General features: G+C 46.1%; 1 protein-coding gene across 7 annotated transcripts in view; it reads right to left on the minus strand.

The window, feature by feature from the left end:
* CDK14 (cyclin dependent kinase 14) overlaps positions 1-25,948 on the minus strand; it is a 1,134,790-nt gene that overhangs the window by 49,433 nt on the left and 1,059,409 nt on the right. The window contains exon 15 of one of the 7 annotated variants that reach the window (XM_063921437.1): positions 25,424-25,444. The exons of the other annotated variants lie outside the window; for them this stretch is intronic. The gene's annotated coding sequence lies outside the window, so the exon portion shown is untranslated. Of the gene's footprint in view, positions 1-25,423; positions 25,445-25,948 lie in introns of those variants that run through there. 7 annotated transcript variants of the gene reach the window in all.

Below are 25,948 nucleotides of genomic sequence, written 5' to 3' on the forward strand. Positions count from 1 at the left end.
CCAACCTGTACCCCTGAGATATTATCTGCAGGATCCAGGGATCTACCTGCGAGTGAGCCCACTGCGCGCTGAAATTCTTGAGACGACCGCCCACCGCCCCCGAGTCCGCTTGGGAAGCCCCAGCGTCATGCTGAGGCTTTTGTAGAAGCGGGGGAGGGCTTCTGTTCCTGGGAAGGAGCTGCCTGTTGCAGTCTCTTCCCCCTTCCTCTGCCTCGTGGCAGATATGAATATCCCTTTGCTCTCTTGTTTTTAAAGGAACGAAAGGGCTGCGGTTGAAAAGTCGGTGTCTTTTTCTGTTGGGGAGTGACTTGAGGTAAAAAGGTGGATTTCCCGGCTGTAGCCGTGGCCACCAAATCCGATAGACCAACACCAAATAACTCCTCCCCTTTATACGGCAAAACTTCCATATGCCGTTTTGAGTCCGCATCACCTGACCACTGTCGCGTCCATAAACTTCTTCTGGCCGAAATGGACATAGCACTTACCCGTGATGCCAGTGTGCAAATATCCCTCTGTGCATCACGCATATAAAGAAATGCATCCTTTATTTGCTCTAAAGACAGTAAAACATTGTCCCTATCCAGGGTATCAATATTTTCAATCAGGGACTCTGACCAAGCTACCCCAGCACTGCACATCCAGGCTGTCGCTATAGCTGGTCGTAGTATAACACCTGTATGTGTGTATATACTTTTTTGGATATTTTCCATCTTCCTATCTGCTGGATCTTTAAGTGCGGCCGTCTCAGGAGAGGGTAACGCCACTTGTTTTGATAAGCGTGTGAGCGCCTTGTCCACCCTAGGAGGTGTTTCCCAGCGCGCCCTAACCTCTGGCGGGAAAGGGTATAAAGCCAATAACTTCTTTGAAATTAGCAGTTTTTTATCGGGGGCAACCCACGCTTCATCACACACCTCATTTAATTCATCTGATTCAGGAAAAACTATAGGTAGTTTTTTCACACCCCACATAATACCCTGTTTTGTGGTACCTGTAGTATCAGCAATATGTAACGCCTCCTTCATTGCCAAAATCATATAACGTGTGGCCCTACTGGAAAATACGGTTGATTCGTCACCGTCGCCACTGGAATCAGTGCCTGTGTCTGGGTCCGTGTCGACCGACTGAGGTAACGGGCGTTTTACAGCCCCTGACGGTGTTTGAGGCGCCTGGACAGGTGCTAATTGATTGTCCGGCCGTCTCATGTCGTCAAACGACTGCTTTAGCGTGTTGACACTATCCCGTAATTCCATAAATAAAGCCATCCATTCTGGTGTCGACTCCCTAGGGGGTGACATCCCCATATTTGGCAATTGCTCCGCCTCCACACCAATATCGTCCTCATACATGTCGACACACACGTACCGACACACAGCAGACACACAGGGAATGCTCTTAAAGAAGACAGGACCCCACTAGCCCTTTGGGGAGACAGAGGGAGAGTTTGCCAGCACACACCAAAAGCGCTATATATGACAGGGATAGCCTTATAATAAGTGCTCCCTGTATAGCTGCTTTAATATATATATTTTTGCCACAATTTTGCCCCCCCTCTCTTGTTTTACCCTGTTTCTGTAGTGCAGTGCAGGGGAGAGCCTGGGAGCCTTCCTGACCAGCGGAGCTGTGTGAGGAAAATGGCGCTGTGTGCTGAGGAGATAGGCCCCGCCCCTTTTTCGGCGGGCTCGTCTCCCGCTCTTTAACGGATTCTGGCAGGGGTTAAATATCTCCATATAGCCCCCGGAGGCTATATGTGAGGTATTTTTTGCCAAAAAATAGGTTTACATTGCCTCCCAGGGCGCCCCCCTCCCAGCGCCCTGCACCCTCAGTGACTGCCGTGTGAAGTGTGCTGAGAGGAAATGGCGCACAGCTGCAGTGCTGTGCGCTACCTTAAGAAGACTGAGGAGTCTTCTGCCGCCGATTCTGGACCTTCTTCTCGTTTCAGCATCTGCAAGGGGGCCGGCGGCGAGGCTCCGGTGACCATCCAGGCTGTACCTGTGATCGTCCCTCTGGAGCTAATGTCCAGTAGCCAAAGAAGCCAATCCATCCTGCACGCAGGTGAGTTCACTTCTTCTCCCCTAAGTCCCTCGTTGCAGTGATCCTGTTGCCAGCAGGACTCACTGTAAAATAAAAAACCTAAGCTAAACTTTTCTAAGCAGCTCTTTAGGAGAGCCACCTAGATTGCACCCTTCTCGGCCGGGCACAAAAATGTAACTGAGGCTTGGAGGAGGGTCATGGGGGGAGGAGCCAGTACACACCACCTGATCGTAAAGCTTTACTTTTTGTGCCCTGTCTCCTGCGGAGCCGCTATCCCCTATGGTCCTTTCAGGAACCCCAGCATCCACTAGGACGATAGAGAAAATTCATTTAACCAGTGCTGCGCTGCATTCAGCAGAGGCAGAGGCGATCGCTGGGCTGAGATGCCAATAGCATCTCTGGCATGCGCAGTTCAGACCTGATTGCCCGCTGTGCAAAAACGCACAGCAGCGAACAGGTCTGAATTAGCCCCTTAAGTCCAAACAACATGAGCCCCTTACATCCGTCATCAGAGCAGTATGTGTAGCACTTTGGCCAGCTCTGCCAACTCGCACTCATTACAAATTGAAGTGAGGGCTTTGCTTGTGTCCACCGATGAACTTCCCCCTGATGGATCACATTTGCCAGTGGGAGAGCGGCCTTTAGGGCCTATTTGTCAATCCTGTTTGCCCCGTTATTCTTACATAAAGCATAGCAGCAACCGGGACACTGCAGTTGTTCTATTTTATAAGCTGTACATTTGTGGAGCTTGATTGTCGTCACTATCACTGTATTCAGAGCGTGTTAGCCTGCTACTACCTATGGGAAGAGGGTGGCAATAGGTATGACCTCACAGTGCGCTTTTGTGGCCCATGGTTGTACATGCGCAGTAGCGCTGCCAGGGCCAATACTTGCAGTGTAAACCGTTGCCGCTACTATTAGCTGTTAAAGTGATAGTGCCAGGCTTCCCCCGGGACAACTGCCCGTCAGTGCAGCTATTCTGGCACAATGTTGTGGTGAGCACGAGGGGCATTTATCACTAGAATGGTAAATAGGCCCCTAAAACTCTAATGTTCATATCTGTGCCCATCTAGAACTGTCCCGTCATAGAAACTTAAAACAAACTTCCTTGATAACAAGTCACTTATTTAAACAAACATGGGTGCCCAAAAAATCGTCTTTATTTCTGCTGTTAGAACGTTGCATAATATGCCTATTTAAATGTAGCCAAAGTCAGGAGCTTAATTGATTGAACTTGCAAATCTATCAACACAAGAAACATTCAGTAACAGAAGGCATATGCGATCTGTCCTTGTTCCAGCAAGTAAAAAAAAAAAAAAAAAAAGTAATTTCTATAAGAAAGCGACCAGCTAACACACACCTTCCCAGACATAATTAGGGGCAATTTTAGGATTTATATTCATGTTGGAAAAGTGAAATAAAAAAATTAAGAGACACAAAAAACCCAAAACCAGGAAACATCAGTGCCACTCAGGAAAGAAGAGCCATCAGGAGCACAGTAATAAATTTGTTTTTCGAAAACTATCCGGCTTTGACAGTCACCACGGCACGCCGGTCTTCCACTAATGCATGAAAATATAGTGTGAGAAAAAGGCCGTCAGAGAAACGTTTCCCCCGTGGCTTTTCTTTTATCACTATTTTTATTTCCGATAAGGAGTGTAGAATCTGGGGTCCTGTGGCTTTATGTGATTGTGCAAGAAACAAGCCATTTCGTCTTCCCTAATTCAGCGACATTGTATCTCAGAGGAGAGTCTTGTGTCATCGTAAAGCATAAAGTGCGGGTAAAAACATTTATCTAGATAAAAGACCACAAGCAGTTAACCTACTCAGCGGAGGCAAAGCAACTAGGCAACAGGATAATGACCTCTACCCAAATGTGGAAGGCATCAATTTGATTCTATGACAGGCAGACAAAAGACGGTGGTTGCTCCACAGGAAAACTTTATCAATGATAACTCGAGTCTACAGTATGTGAAGGGAATTAATTAGCATAAAGTACAATGAACAGTGGCATATTGATCTCTGGGAGGAATTTCAGCATCTTTATGTTTCCGTCTGCAGGTGCATGTTAAATATTTCCCTTTATACGGATTTTGCAAGCGCAAAAATGACAACAGTGACTTTGTGTACAAATGCAGAAACAGAGTTTAAATAAACCCAAATTTATATAGCGTGGACCAGTATACATCCAATACAGGATCATTTCCGCAATAAACGTAACATAGTGCTAAACAGGTGCCCTTAAAATGTAACAGTCATCTATACATCGAGTAGCAGGGTCGTACTAACGGCAGTGCACCTGCTACCTCGGAGGGGGTGCCACAGCTGTACTTAATGTGCCTCTGTGACAGCTGATCAGGGTTTCCTAAAGAACGCCCCTCCCCTGTTCTCTGGCACCTCGATGCAAGAACTGGGTGGGCGGGGCGAGGGGGTGTAAATCTACAGTGAGAGGCACTGGAAAGAACTGGGGCGGGGGGGGGGGGGGGGGGGTGGGTGTAAATCTACAGTGAGAGGCACTGGAGAGAACTGGGGCGGGGGGGGGGGGTAAATAATATACAATGAGAGGTACTGGAGAAAACTGGGAAGGGGAAGGGGGCGGGGGGGGGGGGGGGTTGGGAGATGTGAAAAAGTTAAGCAGGCAGTGCCCGACTTACCCAGAGAGTTAAAATATGTTCGAGGCACAGCCTTGCAGTGAATGCATCAATTATGTGGGCTGGACCAGACTACTGTAGATTTATTTATTTATTACCAGTTATTTATATAGTGCACACATATTCCACAGCACTATACAATTTGCCAATTCACATCAGTCCCTGCCCCAGTGGAGCTTACAATCTATATTCCCAACCACATGTACACACAAACACATTCACGCTAGGGGTAATTTTTGTTGGGAGCCAATTAACCAACCAGTGTGTTTTTGGATTGTGGGAGGAAACCGGAGTACCCGGAGGAAACCCACACAAGTATGGGGAGAACATACAAACTCCGCACAGTTAGGGCCATGGTGGGAATCGAATCCATGACCTCAGTGCTGTGAGGCAGTAATGCTAACCGTTACACCATCCGTACTGCCCATTATGAGGATTGATTTATAATTGATGAGGCCCAGGGCCAGGGTGGGACTAAAAACAGGCCCTAGCATTTAAAGCACACAGGCCCTCCTTACGTCAGCATCTGTCTCCTGACATAGACCCCACCCTTTACTATTCCTGACTCCTCCTATATCTTAGTCTATGCCCTTACAAATATAATTAATATTAGAGCAATATTCTAATGTACATCAATCTCTGTATTAAAATACACACAACATAACTCATCCTGCAGAGGATACATAGGCAGACATTTGGTATTTGGTAGGTTGCGTTAGGTAAAGCTGGCACTTCATTGGTGTAGGTCACACACAAAGAAAAGGGACAGCATTTTCCAATTGACTAAGCCCTGGCTTAGCAGTTGTAGAGGATTAGATAGTGCTCACTGTAAGATTTTTTAAGGCAGGAGTGCTGCACACCGAGGAGAGCACATCTGTGCACACCAGAGCAGAGCCATTACTACACATTTTGGTGCCCTGTGTACATAAAGAGCATTGGTGCCCCGTGCCATAACTGGAGAGTGCACCGAAAAAACAGGTGTCTCACTGGGAAGGGGCATGACACACAATAGTACCCCCAATTCATATTATGCTACACAGTAGTGCCCCTTAATCACAGTACACTGCACAGTAGTGTCCCTAATACCACTTTTACACTCGCAGGAAAGTTCATTCCCGGGAATGTGTCCCGGTATATTTGCCGGGACACATTCCCGGGAATGACCCTTTCACATTAGCGGGCTGACCCGGCATATTGCCGGGTCAGTGACGTCACCGCCGAGTCTCCCAGAGGCGGTGCTTGGAGATAATCTTCTCCAAGCACCGCCTCCTCCTATGAAGAGAACGGGTGCCGGGTCGCCTTGACCCGGTATACCCGTTTACACTGGCAGCTTCCCGGGACGGTCCCGGGTTCAACCCTGCTTTTGACCTGGGATGAAATCCCGGGATGCTCGTCCCGGGAAATTGTCCCTGTACCCATTTACATTGAGAAGAATCCCGGGATGATGCGCGTTCACGTGCAATATCCCGGGATTTTTCTGCGAGTGTAAAAGGGGTATCAGTCACATTACACCACACAGTAGTGTCCATTATTCACGTTAAGTCTCTAAGTAGTGTCCCTTATTCACGTAATGTCACACAGTAGTGCACATTATTTACGCTACACCACACAGTAGTGCCCTTTATGTCTCAAAGTAGTGCCCCTTATTCACGTAATGTCACAAAGTAGTGCCCCTTATTCACGTAATGTCACAAAGTAGTGCCCCTTATTCACGCTACACCACACAGTAGTGTCCCTTATTCATGTTATGTCTCAAAGCAGTGCCCCTTTATTCACATTATGTCACACAGTATTGCCCCTTATTCACGCTACACCACACAGTAGTGCCACAAATTCACATTATGCCACAGAGTAATGCTATTTACATATGATGACACGCGGTAGTAGTGCTCCTTACACATTATGCCAAACAGTAATGCCCCTTATAACATTATGCCACACAGTAATGCCCATTACAAATCATGTCATGCAGTAGTGCCCCTTATAACATTATGCCACACAATAGTGCCCCTTACACATTATGCCACACAGTAATGCCATAGTAATGTCTCCTTACCCATTATGTCCGTCTTACACACTCTCCCACCGCTGTACTAATGCACCAGCTCACAATGCTCTGCCCCCTGCTGTATAACAGTATATACATATACAGGAGCAGTATATGGTGCACTAGGTGACATGGATCATGATCAAAGCATGTGCAAGTACAGTCATACCTCCTACCAGTAACAATGTATCAGTTACAAGAAAGAAAAGTAATACATAGCATATAATGGAAATAACGTTCCAGGGCACTACAGACACTACAAGACACTTACCACATATCAGCATGACGCTAAAATTACTTATATTACATTGTAAACCTCAGAAATTAATTCTGACACGTATTTATTTATACATAGATTGGTATCCTATTAGCCTAGATGACGCTTCAGCCGATCAAAATGGGCCGATATCGCAATGTATGACTGATGGTCATTATCGTAGTATCCAATTAGAGGCGGTTTGGATTTGCCAAAATTGGACCCGCGATCGCATGAAAACACATGGCATCAGGGATAATGTTCTACTTACCTTTTCGAGGTCCCGCACCAGGCGTTGCAACCGCGGCCAAAATTCACAACAAAAATGGCCGCTGCGCATGAGTAGTAGAGAATTTGGTCTCTGGAACATGGCGGGCGCCATGTTTCCGAAGATCTGCACATCCACAGTAGACTCCGAACCAATGCCGGAGCCTACTGCGCCGTGGAGAGGAGGGGGCCCACCCGGGGATGCGGTCAAGATCCCGCCGGACGGAATCCCTGCGGTCGAAATACCGACACCGGAATCCCGACCGGCACAATCCCGACATATTCTCCCTCCGTGGGTGTTCACGACACCCATAGAGGGAGAATAAATTAGTGTGCCGAGCGTAACGAGGCACCGTGCCCGCAGCGTTCCGCTCGCCACCCCTGTCGGGACTGTGCTGGTCGGGATTCTGGTGTCAGTATTTCAACTGCCGGGATCCCGTCCAGCGGGATTACGTATTGATCCCCCCACCCGGAGTCTGCACACGGGCTCCCTCCTCTATTAAAATGCTCCCGATGTGATGCGATTCGCCTTGTGATGCACCAGGAGGGCTTTGGACTCATTAAAATGCTTTGGACAACCACATTAAAATGATTAATGATACTAGTGCTCAGAGAGGAGGAAGGTTAATAATAAAAGTCACGATTACGTTAGTTGTGAAAAGTTTTTAAAGGACGTAAGAATCATTTATCAATACCACGGACTGGAAAAGTCTACACTCATATTGGGGTAAAGCAGCTTAAATGCTGTCTGTGTTTAATGCCGATGCACAAATCTGGTACTGGGTGTCCATGCTCCGAGATATTACAGGGCACCAATGGTGAGAATGAGAGTTATGTTTTATTCCATCAGGAACAAGCTACAGTATTAGTCATACAATAATTACAGTTTAAAATATGTTATCGTGGAGAATGCCCAGGATATCTGGGTACATCTGACAGGAATATGACATTTTATGTTTCTGTGCGACCGCCCACCCACATTGGAGGCAGCTGGCACCAAAGACAATCCGGGTAAAAGCTGAACAGCTGTTCTCTTAGACAAAGGGATCCCCAACCAGGAAGAAACATAATACAAACAGCTAATCTGAGGGTTTATTAGGCTACCATTCATTATATGCATATAGAAAATGATAGAGAAGCCATTCTGGAAAACCTGTATAATGCATGAGGACATCTGTATTATAAATTTATTTGAGAAAAACAAAAATGGATACGGATATATATATATATATATATATATATATATATATATTTTATTATTCTGGTGTCAGGAGTTGGTAACTGTCTGTACTGGTCCCACTGACAAAGGGAGACATGAAGTGTGGAGTCCCAATCCTTGGAGAGAGATAAAGCGTAGAACGATGAAGTACTAACCAATCAGCTCCTGTAATTTTACAGACGGTACTTGAAAAAGGACAGTATGGGGCTAACTGCCGTAGCGGAGGTATTCTATTAGCTGGGAATACTCCGCCATGAGTTCCCACAGTTGCATTGAACCTAACCTTGTAGCTCCATGAGATTGTGAAGTAAAGTCTGTGGAAAACCCCATTAATTGGGTCGTGTGTGATTAAAAACCCCATTGATTCCGCAGTTTACGTAGAATCAGTGGGTTTCTGCGCCTGAATTCTGATTTTTCGGGGTGGGAAAAAGTCTATTTAATTGAATAGCCTTTCCCCGCACCACGGGTATTTTTGCCGGCAAATTAGTCATGGGGTAAACCCATTGGCTAATTGAATACCCCCCTTTGAAGCTGACTGGTTGGCACTTTATCCGCCTCACCTCCATTTATATCTCTCCAAGGCTTGATACTGTACATCTTCTTCACACGGTTACAATATGCAACTAGCCCCAGCAGATTTAATACAGGACTGAGATACCCAGGACAACTGTGCTAGCAAAATATGCGTTCCCTATTCGCACCCTGTGATAGTACTAGGTCACGTCCTGGTACCTTTGGAGTTGTTGGTGCCAGGGTAATAGTAAATAGTCAAATACAGATTAAGTAATATATTGAAACTACAGGTCCCAGCAAGCCTCTAACAGTTTTGGCACATCTGAACTTTTAAAGCAACATGCATCAACATTTACCTGATTGGTATTGGTTGCCAGAGCTTGTAAAACTACAAGCACCAGCATGCACTAACTGTCAAAGCCCATTCTAACATGTAGTTACACAGTATTATCTAAGTAGCAGGAGCCACGCTACCCACGCATAGTGTGGTTGTGAATGTGTTTTAATGAGAATAAAACACAAGCTACTGAAAGTACCTACTGGGTGAAGCACTGACCCACAGTGCTGTCATGTAAATGCTGCTATTATAAGTGCCATCCCTACAGTGGAGACACCTATTTGCATAAAATCACCAGGGAGGGGCTTAGAAATATAATTTCCTCAGTCAGATAAACAATCTCTCACATAAAGCAGTGTATATTCATTGCTAATAACTAAGTTTACCTTATTTGATCCTGAGACATCTACCATGATACATATGGACAAGAGAACAAACTTATTAGTCTATCTAAATAAAAATGGTGTATGGGACTCCAGGTCGACACCAAAAAGGTCGACACGCCTTAGGGCGACACCAATTGGTCGACACACCTTAGATCGACACCTGAAATAGGTCGACATGGACAAAAGGTCGCAATGAAAAAGGTCGACATGGAAAAAGGTCATCATGAGTTTATTTATTTTTTGGTGTAGTTTTCTTCGTAGTGTGACCGGGAACCCCAATTAGTGCACCGCGTCCCCTTGCACGGATCGCTTCGCTCGCCATGCTTCGGGCAACGGTGCCTCACTTCGCTACCGCTGCGCTCGGCACAGGTTACCGTTCCCAATTGTAGTCCACGTGGATCGTAAAGTATGAAAAAGTTCCAAAAATGGGAAAAAAATTGAAAAACGCATGTTGACCTTTTTCCATGTCCACCTATTGCAGGTGTTGACCAATTGGTATCGACCTAAGGTGTGTTGACCTTTTTGGTGCCAACCTGGAGTCCAGATACCATAAAAATGGATGTATGTGTGCATGTACAGTATGTTCCAGCATAACTCTGGAATGCCTGGAGCAATTTACACCAAATTTGGTACAATGACTTACAATCTGGATAAAAATTACTGTGGGGGTAAGACACCCTTAGCACCTCGAGGGGTGGGGGTGGGAAGGGGGTGACATGTAAAAATTCATAGTTTTTGGGGTAGCTGAGATAAATAAGGACACTCCCTATGCAGTTTCAGTCCAAGTTCAGGTTCCCATCAGCATGGTGGGTGAGAATGGGTGAAAAATAAAACGTCCAAAATGACCGACATTAGTGTCAAAACTATAGTTTTTGGTGTCGCTAAGCTGATCGCATTTTGAAAATTGATATGTTCCTTAGACTGTCCATAAACATATAGGCTATATATCTTCACGCTAAGGGTGGGATGTACCAAATGGTTCCGGTACGCTATTGGCCCTCTTACCGCTCTGTTCTCATCTCCACTGTTACATTCCTCATCAACTCCCGGCGCTGCCATTCTGTCCCATTGTTTTCCACGCCAGTCGCCGGTATGAACTAACTGATGCCGCGCTGCTCCTCCGTTGCGGTGACACAGGGATCGCCGTTGTGGATGGGAGCTGTTTGAGCTGGGCAAAAGTGCAGTTACTGAACGAGGGGAGGTTACAGGTCCCGTACGTTATTGCATACGGGGCCTGCGAAGGACCAATGGAAAGACTATTGGGGCAGGTAATGTAACGAAAAGATCACGTGATGCGGAAAACAACGGGACTGAATGACAGCGCTGGGAGGTGAGGAGGAATCTAACAGTGGAGATGAGAACGGAGCAGTAAGGGGGCTAATAGTGCAGAGGAACAGCTTAGTACATCCCGCCCTAAGTCTTTTAGGGGTTGGGTAGTGAACTTAAACTTGAAGATGGCCGCAATGAAAATAGTCCAACTGCGGGTGAAGCCGCGGGCAAAAAGCTAGTTCTATATAAAGTTCAAATGAGGAAATATCAACTTAAAAACAGCAGTCATTGTTCGTCTTTTCCTAACTCTGCCAATGCAGTCTATTCATGTGGAATCCAACAACGGGAGGTTAGCGAGGCACATATGTGAAATTCATGAAGTGTTCTTTTACCTCTGCTTTGACTACCAAGCCTGCAAATCTGATAGCATGAAAAAGATATTTGGAAGATTGTATAATTACTGACAAAAAATAATAATAATTAGACGTGTGGGGTTTTCTTTTACATAAATTCGTCAGGATTTATATTTTACAATTCTCCTCGGTTTGTTTCTTCAGGCTGCTATTAATATATAAAATTTCTGCACAATAGCATGCACTAACATGAAAACCACAATCATATGACAACCTGTTATTGAGCAGTGAGGCGTTGGAACACCAATCTGAGCTCTGTTTGCCCTGTACACCATAATATCACCCCTCCCACCTCCTCTACCATCATGTGATATACTGCGAGTGTGTGCGAGACTGGAAACCATGTCGTGCACCCTCCAGAGAGTCTTTCAAAAGGAGATAATGAATTGTAGGACATTTAACAAAAATGACTATGAGATCATGCTTAAAATGTACTTAAATTACTATTTACAGAAAACCAAATAAACCTACTGTATATAGGGCTGCTGCTTTAAGATACTAAACGGTTTTCCAGTTTCTTAGCAATTTTAAACACTGAAGATAATCAGGGAGAGAGCAAATCTATCTATAAATCTGGGTTTGTGGCAGAGGCATTTTATATAATTGGGGAGTCCACACACCACATGCACACCCATACATGTTGCTGGCAATAAAGTCTTTCTGGCAATGTCTTCGGAAATAGGACACATAGGTTTACAGGAGAAGATAGCAAAGACTTTAGGTAAGTGCCAAGAGTCTTTGCTATTTGAAGTAATACCACCATCTGTCCGAAGACTTCGCCGGAAGAATGGGCCCCGTCCTCTGACAACAGGTAAAGTGAAGGGCCTGCATTATGGACAGTGCCGTGGAGAGTACTTTTATAAGGTGGTGGATCCCCAATGCACCATACATTGTGCACCCATTATACACCGAGCAGCCAAGTTATTATGACCCCCAGGCGAGTTTCTGCAAAGTAACTATTCTGCAGATAATGCTGATGTAGGATATGTGAATCTGTATAGGACTGGAAAAGGAGAAGGTATGCAGAGTCTAATGAAGTATGTCACTCATGAAATAGTGGGTAAACAATGTGTACTGATGGATATTGAATGCAGAATGATTATTAGCGCTCATAGTGGCGGTACAAGCATCAGCAAAATGGTTGGACTGGTAAATTGTTTGAGGGCTGCAGCTGTTAAAGTGTACACACAGAGAGGACCAGCAGACAGACAGCTGGGTCTGAGCGCAAAGCCTGAGGTCATAAATGGTAATAAAGCTGGTTAACTTACAGGACAGAAAAGCTATACCTTTTACACTAAAATTGGAGCCGCTGCGGCTGCTGGATGTAATCCTTTACCTACGTACTTTTTACTCACTTAGCGTACACTGGCCCATACCGTGTACGCACTTTGCGTACACACGCCGCAACGGACGTACAAAGTATACACTTTGCGTACACACACACACACACACCGACACGCGGTAAGCACAATACAGCTACACGTGTGGCTGAAATACACTTTAAACCTTAGCAGGAAAGGGACACAACACCACTTGTATTTAAATATGTTGGGATCCGACCCACCAACAGTTATTTACTAACAGGGGGTTACAATAGTAATACAGTTCACAATAAGAGATACAGGCTACAATCAATGATACATATGTTTGTTTCGCAAGCGCCACCCGGATCCGGTCCTCAGTCAATCTGGATAGATGACCCTCAGAGAATGTGTTACCGGCCAGGCAGCTTGGCTTTTTATACATTTGTCCAGTTCATGATACAATAGAAACTGTAATCTCTTCACCCATAGGTCAAAGGGCTGGTCATTTACAGTACAGGAGGGGTCATAGGTCGGTTTGAATAGGTGGGCGATGCCTGGTTCAGGTGCACTTGCAGATGGTCTCCTCTGGGTTCCCGCCGAATATACAGTGAGTACAGTAAATACAGTGTAATATTAATATTCTGTTCCTGCGCATATCTATGTGCAGGAGCGTGCTATCTTCTGCAAACTGCTACCGGAATATTGCTCTTAATATACTGTACAGATGGATACCAAACACCACCTCCTAACCTAATTCTGTCCCCTCATATCCTGTAAAGGTGAATTCCTTTGTTATTGTACCTTTTAAGCAAGTATAACTCGCTGGTGTGGTGCATGTGGGCTATGTGTAAATCGTGCACTATGTGGATTAAATATGAAATGTGTCTTTGTGGCTTTTCCATGCGAATACAAATGCTACCGTAATTACTCATACCACGCGCTAATACGCATCACCGCATGAGTGGTTATATGCAAATTGCGGGCATGTGCACATACGGCAGAACAAGTACACGCACGGAGGCCATCCGTGTGGTGTTTGTACTTGGTGCGTATGACAATAATATTTTCGCCTTTGACAATGGCTACTGGAGTGGAACAGAGAGTGGGCAGCCTTGTTCATTCCCACAGATGGACAAGAATGCATCAAATCATGGATAATTTGAATCAGGGACCATGAATCATTCCCTATTCAAAGTCCACCGTATCGTATCGTTGGCTGCGGGATCCTGACAGGGTGCCGGCGGTTAGAATCCTGACACATTTTATTAAGTAGGATAACCCTACCCATTACCCTCCCCTAAACACAACTCTCCCACTAGTGGCTAACTCTTAACCTCCACTCCCGCAGCTTAACCATAACCGTCCCCCTAGTGCTTAACCTTAACCCTCCCCTTAGTGCCTAGCCCTAACCTCCTCCCCGCAGCCTAACCCTCACCTCCCTCTGCAACCTAATGCTCCCCCTAGTGCCTAACCCTAACCTCCCCCTGCAACCTAACCTGCCCCTTAGTGTCTAACCCTAACCTGCCCCCGCAACCTAACAATAACCCTCCCCTCCCACAGCCTATCCCTCCCCTTAGTGCCTAACCCTAAACCCTAACCTCCCCCCGCAACCTAACCCTCCTCTCCCGCAGCCTAACCCTCCCCCTAATGCTTAAACCTAACCTCCACCTGCAGCCTAACCCTCCCCTTAGTGCCTAACCCTAACCCTCCCCACCCGCAGCCTAACCCTAACCCTCCCCCCTGATACTTATGTATGGAACTCTGAGTCGAGATCCGGCATTGGGATTCCAAAGCCGGTTTTCTGACCACCGGCATATCGGGACGCCTGTTACATCCCGTGTCGTTTACCCATTATTTCATTAGGGATACACTTCATTAGGCTCTGCATACCTTCCCCTTTCCATTCTTACACAGATTCATTCCTACATCAGCATTATATGCGGAATAGCTACTTTGCAGAAATTCACGCTGGTGGTCATAAGAATTTGTCCACTCACTGTATATACAGGTACACCACTGGTTTATGGTTATTTCTGGTTTCTATTCTGAGCTCGAAACTCTCACTGCAACATAGGTCTACTTATGTATATTAACTAACTGACATGACCTCCATACCTGCGGATAATCTCTGCATCATAATTCAAAAACATTCAAGTCAAAATAAATATTTCATGAGAAAGCTTTTACATTAATAACACATTTGTCTATATACAGCATGTTATATTATACTAGTTGGACATATCATAAATGTCCTCAATGTCCTTATGCAATCAAGCGGCTGCAGAATAAACGGGGGGGGGGGGGGGGGGCTGAGGTTGAGGTGATGGACGATGCAGTAATATTCAAATGTTTAAAGAGATATTTGTACAAAGTGTCCTCTCTTACGTCCTAGAGGATACTGGGAATCCATTTAGTACCATGGAGTATAGACGGGTCCACTAGGAGCATTGGCACTTAAGAATTTGATAGTGTGCGCTGGCTCCTCCCTCTATGCCCCTCCTACCAGACTCAGTTTAGATAATGTGTCCGGATGAGCCGGTCACGTCGCTGGAAACTCCTGAAGAGTTTTCGGCATTTATTTTATCTGTTTGTTATTTTCAGGCAGGACTGGATGGCACCAGCCTGCCTGCTTCATGGGAGTTAGGAGGGGGAGCGGCCCAACCTCTTGAAGGGTTAATGGTCCCGTTCCCTGCTGACAGGACACTAGCTCCTGAGGGAACTATTCGCACACCCCACCACGGCAAGCGTACATTCCTGCAGCACGCCGCCTCCCCTTACAGAGCCAGAAGATAGAAGAGTGGTGAGTACTAAGCTTGCCGGCCATTATGGCAGCATGAGGGTACAGAGACCCACGCCTTCTACGGGGGCGGCGGAGTCTCCAGACTCAGTACACAGTGCGGACGCACCGCTTTTGAGGGAGCGAACTGAGTCTAAGTACACTGCGGGTGTACACAGTACCCAGACTGGCATTACAGACTTAAAAGGCGACTGACTCCATTTTAAGCACTGAAAATTACCTCAGTCAGTATAAAAAAGCACCATTGACAGGGTGGGGCTTCACTATGGGTACTTAGTCTGCGACCTGGCTAAGCTTGGCATTAGCAGTAAGGGAGCTGTGTGCTGGCTCCTAACTATCTCTGTGTCTCTCTTGAAGGGCTCTTTGTGGGTTAATTGTGCATTTAACCTTTTCCTGTGTGTGTGTGTGTGTGTGTGTGTGTGTGTGTGTGTGCTCTGTCACTGTATGTCAGACAAAGAGTGTGTTTCATGTAAGGCACAGTGTTCCTCTTCTCCAGGGGGTTCCCTACAGTGTACTTGGTGCTGTGTACCCTCCCAGGCTAGCGGGGCAGAGCCAGCTTGGCTGGATTCCATTAGAGGAATGATTTCCAAACTCTTCTAAATTGTCCCACAATGAGAATGAGAGGCAATACTTAAGACAATCGATGACTGAGTCTATGAACAGAGATTCAGCACCCAAACCAGCATCTCAGTCCCCTGCCATTTGTCCGCAAAAAATGTCCTTTGGCTCATATCCTGCAGTCTGACTCTGAGGATGACGGATCAGACATGGAGGAAGGAGAGGTGGACTCAGAGGTGGGGGAGGCTACTCGTTCACAGGGAATAGAGGCTCTCATAGAAGCTATCAGAGACGTTCTGCATATCCCTGATAAGGTAACAGAGGAGACTGAGGAGTCTTATTTTAATGTAAAAAAGAAATCTTCAGCCACTTTTCCTGTGTCAAGGAACTAAATACCCAGTTTGAAGAACCGTGGGTTAATCCTGATAGGAAATTTCAAATCCCTAAAAGGTTGCTATCATCTTTTACTTTTCCTCCTGAGGATAGGAAAAAATGGAAAAATCCACCGATAGTGGATGCATCAGTATCCAGGCTGTCACAGAAAATTGTACTGCCTGTCCCGGGTGCAGCTTCCCTAAAAGACCCGGGTGATCGTAGAATTGAGAATACACTCAAATCTTTGTACACAGCTGCTGGGGTGGCCCAGAGACCCACTATAGCATATGGGTGGATTACTAATGCCACTGCCAAATGGTCGGGTAACCTAACTGAGGGTTAGGTACCTTGCCTCAGGGGGAGATTATTTTACTCCTGCAACATATACAGGACTCTGCGAATTTTATGGTGGAAGCCATAAAAGAAATAGGATTGCTTAATGCACGCACCACTGCTATGGCAGTGTCAGCACGCAGAGGCTTATGGCTACGCCAGTGAACTGCTGACGCGGACTCCAGGAGAGGCCTTATTTGGAGATGAACTAGACAAATGGATCTCCAAAGCTACTGCGGGTAAGTCCACGTATCTTCCTTCTGCAGCTCCCCCAGTCAGGAAGGCCTACTCAGGACCTAATCTACAGTCCTTTCGGACTGCCAAGTTTAATGACAAAACCAGAGGTTCTTCTACAGCCACCAGAGGCGCTAGAGGTAAACAACGAAAACCAGCAACTGCCGGTTCACAGGAACAGAGCTCAAGCTCTGCTTCCTGAAAGCCTTCAGCATGACGCTGGACCGCGATGCCTGGAAGACTGGCATCTTGGAACTCAGGGCAATCTACAACACCCTTCTGCAGGCCTGATCTCTGCTTCGGAATCAGACCATTCAGGTCCAGTCGGACAATGTAACTGCGGTAACGTACATAAACCGACAGGGCGGAACGAAAAGCAGAGCAGCAATGTTAGAGGTGTCAAGAATTCTCCTCTGGGCGGAAAAACATGCCATAGCATTGTCAGCGGTCTTCATTCTGGGAGTAGACAACTGGGAAGCAGACTTCCTCAGCAGACACGACCTGCACCTGGGGGAGTGGGGCGTCCACCCGGAGGTGTTCCGGTGGTTGACACATCGGTGGGGATATCCACAGATCGACATGATGGCCTCTCGACTCAACAAGAAGCTCAAGCAGTATTGTTCCATGTTGAGAGACCCACAAGCAGTGGCGGCAGACGCTCTGACAATTTCGTGGTTCTACCAACTGGTGTACATGTTTCCGCCACTTCCTCTGATCCCAAGAACTCTAAAAAGAATAAAAAGCCAAAAGGTTCAAGCAATCCTCATTGCTCCGGACTGGCCTCGAAGGGCCTGGTACGCGGATCTTCTTGAGATGCTGATAGAAGATCCGTGGCCTCTACCTCTTTGCGAGGATCTTCTGCAACAGGGCCCGTTCGTCTATCAAGAACGTACCGTGGCTATGTTTAACGGCATGGAAGTTGAACAGCTGATTCTAGCCAGGAGAGGGATCTTGGACAAGGTCATCCTGACTATGATCCAAGCCAGGAAGGGGGTAACATCAAAACATTACCACCGTATATGTAAGAAGTACATCTCTTGGTGTGAGGGCAGACAATATTCCGCAGTGGAATTTCGGGACATTTCCTTCTTTTTCTGCAGTTGGGAGTGGATGTGGGCCTACGCCTAGGCTCTATTAAAGTCCAGATTTCGGCTTTGTCTATTTTCTTTCAGAAACAATTGGCTTCTCTCCCTGAGGTCCAGACGTTCTTGAAAGGTGTTCTGCACATCCAGCCTCCCTTTGTGCCTCCCATGGCACCTTGGGATCTCAATTTGGTGCTGCAGTTCTTCCAATCGGACTGGTTTGAACCATTACAGGAGGCTGACGTAAAGTACCTTATGTGGAAGACCATCACACTGTTGGCCTTGGCCTCAGCAAGACGTGTGTTGGAGCTAGGGGTGTTGTCTCACAAGAGTCCCTACTTAATTTCCATGAGGATAGAGCTGAACTCACAACTCGTCAGCAATTTCTTCCTAAGGTGGTGTCCGCTTTTTACATCAACCAACCTATTGTGGTTCCGGCTGTGATGAACACCTTTGCTACTCCAAATTCTTTGGATGTTGTGAAGGCTTTGAAGGTGTATGTAAAAAGAACAGCTTGTCACAGAAAATCCGACTTGCTGTTCGTTCTCTATGATGCTAATAAAACTGGGTGTCCTGCTTCAAAGCAGTCTATCGCACTACTAGGTCGGTGGGTTCTTCTTGGGCGGCTGCCCGGGGTGTCCCGGCTTTACAGCTCTGCCGAGCAGCTACTTGGTCAAGTTCGAACACGTTTACAAAGTTTTACAAGTTCGATACTTTGGCCTGTGAGGACCTTTAGTTTGGTCAATCAGTTCTGCAGGAACTTCAGCACTCTCCCACCTTGTTTGGGAGCTTTGGTACTTCCCCATAGTACTAAATGGCTTCCCAGTATCCTCTAGGACGTAAGAGAAAATAGGATTTTAATTACCTACCGGTAAATCCTTTTCTCGTAGTCTGTAGAGGATACTGGGCGCCCGCCCGGTGCTTCATTCTTCCTGCACTGTTACTTAGTTAAGTATTCTGGTTTGTTCAGCTGTTGCTGTTCATGTTTCAAGTTTGGTTAGCATGGCTTTCCTACTGTTCTGTGTGCTGGTTCATAATCTCACCACTTTCCTTATCTATCCTTCTCTCAAAGTATGTCTGTCTCCTCGGGCACAGTTTCCTAGGCAGAGTTTGGTAGGAGGGGCATAGAGGGAGGAGCCAGCGTACACTATCAAATTCTTAAAGTGCCAAGGCTCCTAGTGGCCCCGTCTATACCCCATGGTACTAAATGGATTCCCAGTATCCTCTACGGACTACGAGAAAAGGATTTACCGGTAGGTAATTAAAATCCTATTTTTTCCCTTGTGTTGCTGTATATATTTTTTTAAAGAAAACAAAAATACTCAATGAAAAGCGCCAAGCCTCCGTGACACGACTGTCATGCACAATTAGGGTTAAAACACAGGCAGAAGTTCATTAAAAAGATTTGTGTCTGATCAACTTGTTCACGAGGAGCAAACCTCTGTAATGTTTGAAACGTACGAGTGACTTAGGCCAGTCAGCATTCTGCACATAACAGAGTTTGCCTGGATCTATTCCGTACCTGCTGGGCACAGACAATTGTCCTCACACTTGGGGTGCTGAAGCCCTTTAAGCTGCTTGGCCTAACACAATACGTTTTTTTTTCCTCCCCTGCAAGTTGGGCTCAGTAAATAATAACTACGGCCCTTATTAGCCAACCGCTGAGCGTGAAATCATTACACTGCCATGCCCCGCTTTCTAAGTCAATCAACCAGGCCCCTAAACTTTCAAATGACACAACGGAGGAAACCAAGATTTACTTTAAAAAAAACTAAATAAAAAAATGTTTGTAAACACTGCAGATGAAAAGGGATATCTACAAATATATTTCAGCTATTTAGAAAATTGCGCTGTATTAGTGTTTTAAAATATATTGTGTTGAAACTATGATTATTTAAAGTTATAATTAATCAAAAGCAAATTTATGTCTAAAACATTTTGCTCCTCTGTGTATTGTGTGCATTGTGCGACTTCACACACAAGTGATTTTCTGAAAGTGTTGATGATGGGTAGCACACTGCAGTGGAAAGGCTTTTGTTGCGTCCCATCAGGCATTAATGCATGTCTAATCAGGCCACATTGAATTACATTTTGCTTTGTCCCTATTCTTTACACCGCCAAACATGTGAACAGGACTTTCAGCTGCTTGAAGACCTAAACGTTGTTTACTTGGGATTTATCGGAAATTTAAAACTGCACAGCAGAATTTGAGAGTATAAAAGTATATACTGTACAGGGTGCAATGTTCTCCTGATAACAAGAGGAGCAAGAGAAACAAAGTTAACACTTTTATTTTTTTCTGGTTTATTCAATATATAAATGTAATTTTATAGCATATAATAAATTGACATTTAAATTAACATATGACATGAAATTAACATATGGCAGAATGCGGCTGATCAACCACAGAGGTCATGAACCAGTTATAATAATAATTTTATTTATATAGCGCTCTTTCTCCAATAGGACTCAAGGCGCTTAACAGATACATAGCATAATATAGTAGAGAAAATAATAAAGTACAGAAAAGCTTTTCATAAAATACAGAAGCATGTAGATACTAAAGGGACAATTATGGAAATGCTTGAGTAAACAGGAAAGCCTTGAGTCTACTTTTGAAGGATTCTGTAAGTTGGGGCCTCTCGCACTGTGTGGGGAAGTGAGTTCCATAGAGTCGGTGCCGCATGACTAAAAGCTCGACTCCCAGATTAATTGGGTGTAGTACGGTATGCCGGCGCTCGGGCTTCCGGCGACCAGCATACCGGCGCCGGGAGCCCGACCGCCGGCATACCAACAGCGTGGCGAGCGCTAAGGAGCCCCTTGCGGGCACGGTGGCGCGCTACGCGCGCCACACTGTTTTATTCTCCCTCCAGGGGGGTCGTGGACCCCCATGAGGGAGAATAGCTGTCAGTATGCCGGGTGTCGGGATTCCGGCGCCAGTATAATGTGCGCCGGGATCCCGACATTCGGCATACTGAAGACCACCCGATGAATTACGGGAGATTCTAGGTACTGCTAAAAGTCCTTCATCTATAGATCACAGTAATGGAGTGGGGCAGTATGGGGTCAGAAGCTGCTGCAGGTACCTTGGGCCCTGGTCATGTAGTGCTTTGAAACTCAGTTATACCTCTCAATCGGGGCTGACCCGTGTTTTGGGCACTGACCTGCTGTCCCATCCGTGGCCACAGTGTCCCGCAGTTGGGGGGAAGTTGTGAGGCCCCCTCTCACTCTTAGCTGTGTATCAGAGTAGCGGTGAGTAGATGCCACGCATGCGCACAGCATCTAATCACGGGAGAGGGGGACTGGGCGCGTACCTAGTAGCTACTGAAACACTGGGCATGCCGCCACAGTGATAAAAAATGGGGCGTGGCTCATGGGAGCAGACTTTCCCATGAGGCCACGCCCCCTAGACAGAAGGCCACAACGGATTTAGGGTGCATGCATATTTCCTTCTTGCAAGAAAAAAAAGAAGCTAGGAGTTATAACCAGGCAACTCTCCCTTGTTGCCTAGGGTAGTGCAGTCACTGGCATTTCTATAATGGGTGCAGTGTGTGCGGTGCACATGGGCCCCTGAGTCCAGAGGGGGCCCCCACCGCACACTCCACCCATTTTTAAAATACTCACCCCTCCGAAGTCCAGCGCCGGCATCCGCAGCGCTGTTAGAACAAAGTGAAAATGGCTCAGCGGCCATTTTCACGGAGTTCTGTGCATGCGCAGTAGATAAATCTCAGGGAAAATGGCCGCCGCGCCATATTCCCCGGATATCTGCGCATGCGCAGTAGAGTCTGAGCCCTCTAGAGCTCAGACTCTACAGCACTCCGGGCAGAGAGGAGGGGGCCCAAACGGAGGTGGCTGAACACGGGCCTCTGCCTCTCTTAAAACGCCCCTGAGTGCAGTGTTAGACTGAGGCATGAAGTGCCCCTCTTGGGGAATGCAGTGGTAGGGGTCCATGCTTAAGGGATACGGGCAGTTAAAATAGGTGGGAGCCCAGTCCCCACTAGGTAAAGTCAGTCATTAGAGACCATGTAACTGATCCTCTAATTGAGGAACAATGTATAATTTGAGTGCACTGTCTGGAATCGGACATTCGAGGAAGGGGTTGCGCCCTCAGGCAGTTGTGCCCTCTGCGGATTTCCCCTCTACTCCTGTGGGCCAGTCCGACCCTGCTTGTGTGAGACTGTAGATAAGAGAAACCCTCTCCTCACACAGGATTCTGGAAGGCTTAAAACCTCGCTTTTCATTTTTAAAAAAATAATGTATCAGAATGCTTTACTATCTGGAAGCAATAGTGATGAACCACACCCGAGAGCAGCAATCCTAGATTTCTTTTTCTTTTTTACAGAATTCACAATGGCGGCTATAACAAGAAACTTAGGGCCTCATTCTGATTTGGAAGTAAAGCAAAAAAAGAAAGTAACTTCTCTGGAACAAACCATGTTGCCATGCAAGAGGGGTAAATACATTAATATTTTCACTATGCCTGGTAAATACTGGCTGCTTTGGCATCTAACCCACAGACGTTAGATTTCATTTTTACACTAATTTAGATTTCAGTTTGTACACATCCCACACAAATCTAACTCTCTCTGCACATGTTACATCTGCCCCACCTGCAGTCCAGATGCTTAGTTACCTGCTTTTGTTTGCGTTACTTCCCAATCAGAATCAGACCCTTAGTAATTTTCATTTTCCTTGCTTTTTTTCTTCAGGCTGATATTGATGATATAGTGAGCAGAGAGGCTTTGGAATGCCCCTCTGAGCTTTATCTGCTCTAACTACTGTAAGATTCCCTCCCTTATTCTCCTCCCTCTGCCTTCATGCGACATGCTGCCTGTGAGTCTGTGTGTCTGACTGGCAGCAATACTGGATGACTCTCCAGAGCTATTGTAAGCCCCCCCCCAGTGAGATAATGATTTAAGAAGTACATGCTATTTAAAGAAAACTTATATGGGTTTGCTGCTCAGGTTTTGAAATTTGGTTGACAATTACACTCAGGGTCCTTGAAGTGAGTACAGAGTTACTTATAAAGATCACTACAGGTGGGTGTACAAAGGCCTGTGAACATATACACAAATCATAACTCATACCCCTTTCACATCGCACAAATAACCTGGTATCGACCTGGCATATTGCCAGGTCGACACGGGTCAGTGTGCGGTGTGAAAGCGCCGAGTCCAAATTCCCCGGTTGCCTGACCCGGAAATTCAATCCGGGTTATAAGCAGTGTTATTCACGGGTTGAATACCGGGTCAGTGGCTGCGTAAACAGATTCCCGGGTCGATGCGACCTGAGAGCCGTTTACTAGATAGGGAGAGGCTCATCTCCCAGCGCCGTCTCCACTGCCGGCTCCACCCCCACCGCTATGGCAACCATAATGCTGGGTCGGACAGCCAGCCAATAGGGGTAGGAGAGTCTCCAATGCTGGATCCCACCCGGGAAGGACCCGTTTCCAATTCCCGGGTGGGATCCAGCATTGGAGATCGGAAAGGGATATAACTCATTATTAGCTTGCTCTACCTTCAATAAGGTTTGTGGGGGGTACAAGAAAACAAACATGCGAGGGTCCCTAACAATAACCCTGTTATTAATCCAGCACTGGCTGGACATAGAACAAGAAATGAAAATAAAAAAGCTGTATATTCACACTCAGGGACTACTGGTATGGTTGTTCTTGCTGCTGCTGCTATCTTTGCTGTATGCAATTTGGACTATATGCTAATATGGGCAGATGCTAACCTGGGCATAGGGACGCCCACTGCTAGCGCATAATTTCCATATCCGACGGCGCACAACTGCTGATACATCGGTACCATCGTTGCAAATCAGGTCATGCCGCAGAGTCTGAGTGCCTCTGGAGACGCTCAGGCTGAGCTGCTCTCCCGTGCTGCAGAGGGCTCTCCGGTAGCACGTCGGCAGCTGCTATTTCAGCTTCTGTGCACGTGCAAAGGTACTGAAGGAACAATCTGCGCATGTAGCAACTGCGCCTTGAGATCGTACGCTCAGTGAACATGATTTCCATAAAGTGGGTGCGCAAGCAGGTATGGCTTACTGGGCGCACCATCAACCTCTTTAACATATGAAATTCCTGGGCATTTCCTGGGTGTTCCATGGGTGTAAGCAATGCAGCATATTTACATCACTGAGGTCAGCAGAGGCGGCGCACGCTGCCAGTAAACCCAGTCCGTCCAAGTCAGATGTACAAATTGCATGGGCTGGTGCAATCTCAGATTCTAATGATGACAGGTGTGCTGGCGGGGGAACACCACCTCCATTGTAGCATCCATTTTTGCCTATTACATAGAGGTAGCGCTGAAATTGTTCGATGACAAAATATTATTTCATTTTAAAGATTAGGATTAGGCTGCATGGGGAAGGCGGCTGTGAGGGGAAGGATTAGGGTCGGGCTGCGGGAAAGGTGGGTTAGGGGAGTTAGTGATACCCCTTTCAGACCGCCAGCTATGAACGCGGATTATTGGCACATGAACGCGCAAAACCCGTGTTCATGTGAAGTCTGAAAGGTGCCAGGGTTGAAATACCGGGTCGAGTGACCAGGTATTCCAACTCGGGTAGCGAGCAGGTTGAACCCGTGTTCAACGCGATAAGCGGTGCGGTGTGAATGGTAAGCTGGGTTGATGCGACCCATTTCCCGTTCATTCTGTGTGGACGGACGGCGCTTGGAGATCATGTGTCGCACCCTGGGAGCACCCGTGTCAGGCTCCAGGGTGCGACCCGCCTCAGGCGGTCTGAAAGGGGTATTACTGTAGTAAGTGTCGGGATTCTGACAGTCAGCATCCCAAACGCCGGTATATCATATGTATTCCCTTCCGCCCGCTATTCTGAAAACCCTGACGTTTTCTGCAGGTAAATACTGCAGCACACTACATACTTCTTGCTGCGTCGCAGAGTTCTGAAAGACACTGAAGTTGCTTAGAGTTGATAATCACGTTAAATGTTATAACAGTTTGAATACTTTTGTATTAGTTTTAATTAAATGGCGAAAGCGGAACAAGGTCAGCGGTTTTCTTGCTTTCTCCAGTGTGAGCAATAGAATGGGTTCTGAATGCTTCACATTAGCAGTGAAATTACATTAAGATGAAGAGGGAAAAAAACTTCAGAGGGAATGTTGGTAATTATATCTCCCAAACAACAATGGACCCCCAAACTTTTAAATGGCTTTGATTATCCAACCATGGCTCAAGTGAATAATTTGGCTTTCACTGAAAAAACAAGCACATTCATCCTGACAACAATGGAGAGACAGTTTTAATTAAACCTTATCAAAAGATGAATACAGGGGGAAAAAAACCTGTTCCATTTACTCCGTCCACAAGACTCATCTGTTTAGTCTACATGTTCTTTCAGTAATTAACCACTGTTGAAGGAATGTTAGAGTTGTGTTAATGTTAGTTAAGATTTAATTAGTTCAATTATCTAGAGAGTTATATAATTCTTAAAGTGCTAATTTTCTCCAGGCTTTGCAGATGCCTCGAGTTACAAGTGGTGAAGAGATTCATTTACATGCATCTTTTCTTAAAGCAGAATTGAGACAAAAAATATTTCGATATTTTGTATAGTAGGGTGAACAGGAATATATATATCGTGTGACAGTCTTAAATCACAGAACAGCTGTGTTTTCTCCGAGATTCTGAAGTTGCACAGCGCTTGATGTCATACTGCTGAGATAGTCTATCCCACATGTGAAGGACACGGACTTGAATCCATGTATAAACTGACCCAACAGCAGTAATTACTTGATGGAATAATTTTTTTTTTATCCCTTCACCTCTTGATCTATTACACTGCTTTCTCTGAAGGCTGGACTGAATCAGAGCGAGGAAATTAATTAAAACAAACGTAATTGTTTCCAAAGTTTTAC

Source organism: Pseudophryne corroboree, chromosome 5 (assembly GCF_028390025.1).
Source record: "Pseudophryne corroboree isolate aPseCor3 chromosome 5, aPseCor3.hap2, whole genome shotgun sequence".
NCBI classification, from domain to species: Eukaryota; Metazoa; Chordata; class Amphibia; order Anura; family Myobatrachidae; genus Pseudophryne; species Pseudophryne corroboree.